Below are 6495 nucleotides of genomic sequence, written 5' to 3' on the forward strand. Positions count from 1 at the left end.
CAGAACTCATGATGAAGAGTCAAAACTCATGATGAAGTCAGAACTCATGATGAAGAGTCATAACTCAGCGAGGAAGAGTCAGAACTCATGAAGAAGAGTCAGAACTCATGAAGAAGAGTCAGAACTCATGATGAAGAGTCAGAGCTCATGATGAAGAGTCAGAGCTCATGATGAAGAGTCAAAACTCATGATGAAGAGTCAGAGCTCATGATGAAGAGTCAGAGCTCATGATGAAGAGTCAGAGCTCATGATGAAGAGTCAGAGCTCATGATGAAGAGTCAAAACTCATGATGAAGTCAGAACTCATGATGAAGAGTCATAACTCATGATGAAGAGTCAAAACTCATGATGAAGTCAGAACTCATGATGAAGAGTCAGAACTCAGCGAGGAAGAGTCAGAACTCATGAAGAAGAGTCAGAGCTCATGAAGAAGAGTCAGAGCTCATGATGAAGAGTCAGAACTCATGAAGAAGAGTCAGAACTCATGAAGAAGAGTCAGAACTCATGATGAAGAGTCAGAACTCATGATGAAGAGTCAGAACTCATGATGAAGAGTCAGAGCTCATGATGTAGAGTCAGAACTCATGATGAAGAGTCAGAACTCAGCGAGGAAGAGTCAGAACTCATGAAGAAGAGTCAGAACTCATGAAGAAGAGTCAGAACTCAGCAAGGAAGTGTCAAAACTCATGATGAAGAGTCAGAGCTCATGATGAAGAGTCAGAACTCATGATGAAGAGTCAGAGCTCATGATGAAGAGTCAGAACTCATGATGAAGAGTCAGAACTCATGAAGAAGAGTCAGAACTCATGATGAAGAGTCAGAACTCATGATGAAGAGTCAGAGCTCATGATGTAGAGTCAGAGCTCATGAAGAAGAGTCAGAACTCATGATGAAGAGTCAGAACTCATGAAGAAGAGTCAGAACTCATGAAGAAGAGTCAGAGCTCATGATGAAGAGTCAGAGCTCATGATGAAGAGTCAGAACTCATGATGAAGAGTCAGAACTCATGAAGAAGAGTCAGAACTCATGAAGAAGAGTCAGAACTCAGCAAGGAAGAGTCAAAACTCATGATGAAGAGTCAGAGCTCATGATGAAGAGTCAGAACTCATGATGAAGAGTCAGAACTCATGAAGAAGAGTCAGAACTCATGATGAAGAGTCAGAGCTCATGAAGAAGAGTCATAACTCAACGAGGAAGAGTCAGAACTCATGATGAAGAGTCAGAACTCATGAAGAAGAGTCAGAACTCATGATGAAGAGTCAGAACTCATGATGAAGAGTCAGAGCTCATGATGTAGAGTCAGAGCTCATGAAGAAGAGTCATAACTCATGAGGAAGAGTCAGAACTCATGAAGAAGAGTCAGAACTCATGAAGAAGAGTCAGAACTCATGATGAAGAGTCAGAGCTCATGATGAAGAGTCAGAACTCATGATGAAGAGTCAGAACTCATGAAGAAGAGTCAGAACTCAGCGAGACTCTGACATCAGGATGGTGTCAACAGACATGTTTTATCTCCTCAGACCCCTCACATTTATCTGGGGGCCCTGTACAGGGGCCAGACACCCGGTTTGGAACCACCAACTCACCAGATTTATTCGGATGTGTCTTCATGTAAAGTATTCATGTAATTTACCTGTAGCATTTTAAAGGCACCATTTTTACACCAGCAGGGTCATTTCTGCAGATCCCCATCAGAAGCAGAAATACCTGGAAACCGCTCAAAGACCTCCCATGTTTTCGCCTCTGACCTGTCAGACTGACATGTGACACAACCCTTTTGTTTTTTCCAGCTGCGTCTCCTGGCCAAAGTTAAAATGTTTTTAAGTCGTCATGACCTTGAGAAAGCCATCCATGCCCTAATAAGTTCAAGGTCAGACTGTTTTAATGCTCTTTATGTGGGCGTCTCCCAGTCTTCTCTCAGCCGCCTTCAGCTGGTGCAGAACGCTGCTGCCCGTCTTTAACCAACACCAACAGACGTGTGCACATCACTCCTGTTCTTAACTCCCTCCGTTGGCTTCCTGTCCTTTAGAGAACTGATTTCATACTTTTAATGTTGGTTTTTAAAGCTCTTAACGGCCTCGCCCCGTCGTATTTATCTGAGCTTTTAACAGTCCTGGTAGAGCTCTGAGGCCAACAGATCAGTTTCTGCTGGAAGTGCCCAGGTCAGAATACAAACCCTGGGGTGAGCGAGCCTTTTCCCAAAGCTGCCCCCAGGCTCTGGAATAAGCCCCCCGTCCAGCTGCGTCTCATTTCTGACCTGGGCCTCTTCACATCTAAATTCAAGATAGTTTTATTTGTCACATACACGATCATACACAGTACAATGTGCAGTGAAATGCTTCCTTGTCCTGCTAACAATAAAAAGATAATTAAAATTAAATATGAAATATGAATAAAAATGAATAAAAAATATAAAATAAGAATAAAAGAAAATGTATAAGGTATCTTAAATATACAGTATTAACAGTATTAACAAATCTAGGCTAAAAACCTGCTTATTTAGGATTGCTTTTAATACCCAGTAGTATGATGACACTTTTATCTTAATTGATTTTGTTGTATTTTATTGCTTTCACTGTTCTTTTATTTGTTTTTACTTATTCTTCTCTTTATTTATCGCTTGCTGTAAAGCACTTTGGTACACAGGAAGGATTGTCTGTAAAGGGCTGTATAAATAAATTACATTTACATTTTGAAATGACTTCTTTAATCCAGATTCTGGAGCTGCCCGTAACCGTGGAGGTTTTCCAGAACTCGGAATGTTTTCATTTGTATTTCTTTAAAAGTTGAATCTGTGAAACACTCACAGCTGAGTAAGTGTAAGTAAGTGTCACAGAGACGAGCAGCTACATATGGAGAAGGTAAGAAACCTGCAGCTCATGAAAAACATGTCTGATGATGCTTTTAATCACGTGTTCAGCTGTTTGCATCAAAATGCTGGAAGTTTTCTGATGAAAGAAAGCTGCCAACAGCGCCCCCGTGTGGCTGAAGTCACATCTCAGGTGATTTCTCTTCACAGTCAAAGACGTTGGATGAACCTCACCTGCAGCCCGATGCTTCGGCCTCGACCTCTGCAGCTCAGGTGAGAGATCCTGAAGGTTTATCCTTCACACCAAGCATCCCTGCGGTATTAATCATCATCAGAGACCAGCTGTTGTTACAGATAGATGAACAAAATGAAATATAAAGAGAGGAAGGTGTGGCAGAAATCTTTGGAGATCACAATCAGTGACTTCTGGCTTTTATCCTAATACACAGTAGTATGATGACACTTTTATCTTATTTTATCTTATTCGATTTTGTTGTATTTTTTTGCTTTCACTGTTCTTTTATTGTTTTTATTTGTTTTTACTTCTTCTTCTCTTTATTTATTACCTGCTGTAAAGCACTTTGGTACACCGTAAGGATTGTCTGTAAAGGGCAGTAGAAATAAAATACATTTGCATTTACATTCTGCTGGTAAGTGGCTTTTTGTCTTATGTCTGTTATGATGCGTAACCACGGCGATGGGAAAGTTATTAACCTGTTGGAGCAGCAGTAATGCCTGGAAATAAGTTATTCTTTCCACCATCATCTCACGCACGCTCAGATTTGATTGGCTTGAACTGGACTTTTTTTTTTAGACGACATGTGTTGTGATTTCACATCTCCTGGAATCTGAAATTATTATATTATATTATAATATTCTATATATTCCAGGCTTTATTCTTGGGTCCCCTTCTCCACCCAATCTCACCATTTCTGAGGCCGTCCCTGCTGCTCTCTGAGCGTCCTCTCAGCCCGAGTCGGCCTCTCTACGGGAAAATGAAGTTAATTACCGGAATGAAAAGTTTTCTGTGGCTGCGGCAGCGGCAGCACGTGTTCCAGCTGGAATCTGTTGGGCTTTTATTCCTCTTATCGGGTTTGTTGTGTTTAGTGATGGAAACGGTCAAACTGACCAACCGGACACTCTGCCTGTTTCCAGCAGAACCAGCAGGCAGACGGGAGCCTGGACGGGCCAGCAGAGGACGGTGTGCTGATCCACGGTCTGAGCGTGGAGCGTTACAGAGCCATCTACAACTCAGTGCTGACGCCGTCCGTCCTCGCCGCTCTGTCCTCAGCCAAGAACACGGTAACACTTCAGCTGATGTTTTTGTCCTAAAACAGACTGAACAGTGATGAATTAAAGCTGTTTGATCTGGACTTTGGAGCTGCTGTGAGTGCAGTCTGTGGACAGAACCGGGCCTGCTCAGCCTTTTCTTTGCTGCTTCCTCTTTTATTTTGGAATCTTTATTACTTTACCTTCCTGTTGTTGTTTTACTCCACACCTGTGTTAATAAAGTAATCTGTTTTCTTTGGTTCTTCTTCCTCTCTTCCTCTGGGTTATTTCTCTGATCCATTTCCTGGTTCTGCTTCAGCTCTCAGTCCTGTGTTTGGTTCTGCTTCATGTTCCTCACTAGCCTGGCTGACGCGTCCACATCTTGATGAGATGGTGGTCTGGGAACTAGGTGTGCATTTTCTCGTATTTGAGGCGTGGTTTACGAATGCCTAGAGCCGTTTATTGGGCGCTACGAATGTCTATCAAATGGCGTCTGGTTCTTCCCATGCTGCTTTGCACGCGATTCATAGCCAATTGTATCACTTATACCAGATGACGTATGTAGAGCGACAGAAATTCGACGAGGAAATACATCCTTCTTGGCAATGAAATCTTTCAACGCCAAACGTTGCTCTTTTTTAAAAGTAAACTTCCGCTCTAAGCTACTTAAAACACTTTCTAAGGCTGCATCGAGCGGTAACGTTGTGTCTGCTGCCATGTTGGATTAAAACTCTACAAGCTTCGGTGTCGCGCATAGACGTCGTCATCGTCTTGCTGCCCCCCCCCCCCGTTCTGTGATTGGTTCCCTAACTCAGGCAAAAATAAGGGCGGTTGTTTCCAGGCTGCCTTTGCAGTGTGAATGAAATTGCGCGCAAAGCAGCATGGGAATTCCCAGGCTAGCTCCTCAGAGTTCAGTGAGGGTTAGAGTTCCTTTGTCTTGTTTAGTTATGCAGTCTTTTCTTTGTTGCTCTCAGTTTTGTGTGAATAAAATTCCCTCTCTGTTCTGTAGCAGCTCCCAGCTGCTTCACATGAAGTCACAGTCTGATGCTTCTCGTCTGCAGGACTACGTCTGTCAGGTTCTGGAGCTGAAGCAGCGTCTGTGGACCCGGCTGGGTCGACCGCGGCTGCAGGAGACGGTGATGGAGGACGGACGTGTGGAGGTCACGGAAATACTGGACCTGACGTGAGCGGAAGTCGTAATGACGTCATCACGTCTGTTTCTGAAGATAGACACTAATCTCGTGTAAATAAAGTTTGTTTTCTCACTGAAATGTTTTTGTGTCTGCCTGACATCACATCACATCACATTACGGTCATTCTGCAGACGCTTTTATCCAAAGCGACTTACAATAAGTGTGTTCCACATCGGTGGGCAAAAGAACTTCAGCTCACAAGAAATCAGAAGTGCATTTCCTTCCAAAACCAAACAGCTAAGAACAGCTAATTTCTATACTAGTTAAAATATCTCATTACACTTAATATAAGACACAACTGCCTAACAAGCACTATTTCAGCAGATATAGGGACTTGTTTGAAGACAATACATCTGGAATATCTTGTTAAATGAAAAAGTCTTGAAAACAAATTGTTTTGAGTCGGATTTCATATGAGACAAGCTTTTTTTTTACATTTGAAGAGGTTTTTAAGCTAATTTCAAGATCACTTTTATCTCAAAAGTCCCAAATATCACATCTTATTTCAAGAAATCTTGACAGGCCGATTTTCACTAGTTCCATTGGCAGATTTTTTTTGCTTATTTCAAGCTAAAACGTCTTTTATTTGTTGTCTTATTTACTTATTTTTGGAGGGGCATTTTTTCCAGTGCAAGTGCGTGAAACGGTGGGTTTGCATTCAGTGACTGATGCTACTGCAGGAGTTTCTTATTGAGACCAAATCCAGACACATGTGTAAACACATCTCTTTTCCCTGGCCTTCCACGAGCTGAAATGGAGTTTACCTTGGCTTGCTACTTTTATTGTTACTGTTATTGTTCTTTTATTACTAATTTTAGTAAGTTAGGTACCGAGACAAATGGGAAGACAGTTTAGAAAACAAATAAGTGCGTAAGGAGCTGGAAGGAAACAGGTGATGTCCTACGAGGCCGGATCTGGGTACTGTTTCCTGCAGAGATGGTTTGCAGCCTGCACCGAATGTTTCTGGTAATTTGATTGACTTTCCAACAGCTGGAGCTCTGCAGTGTTGAACATCAGCCGTCCCATAGAACCAGAGAGCTCCTGAACGCCTCACAGCTCCTTCATTCCATCTGAAGTCAATGGCTGTGTTCCAAACCGCATACTTCTCCTACTTCTCCTACTACTCATACTAACTGTTTGAGTTAGTATGCGAGTTTGAGTAAGCAGAAGTTCCCGGATGCATACTAGATTCTCTGAAATGTTGGGTATGCATCATGAGGTTAC

This window comes from Odontesthes bonariensis, chromosome 7 (genome assembly GCF_027942865.1).
Source record: "Odontesthes bonariensis isolate fOdoBon6 chromosome 7, fOdoBon6.hap1, whole genome shotgun sequence".
In the NCBI taxonomy this organism is placed as follows: domain Eukaryota; kingdom Metazoa; phylum Chordata; class Actinopteri; order Atheriniformes; family Atherinopsidae; genus Odontesthes; species Odontesthes bonariensis.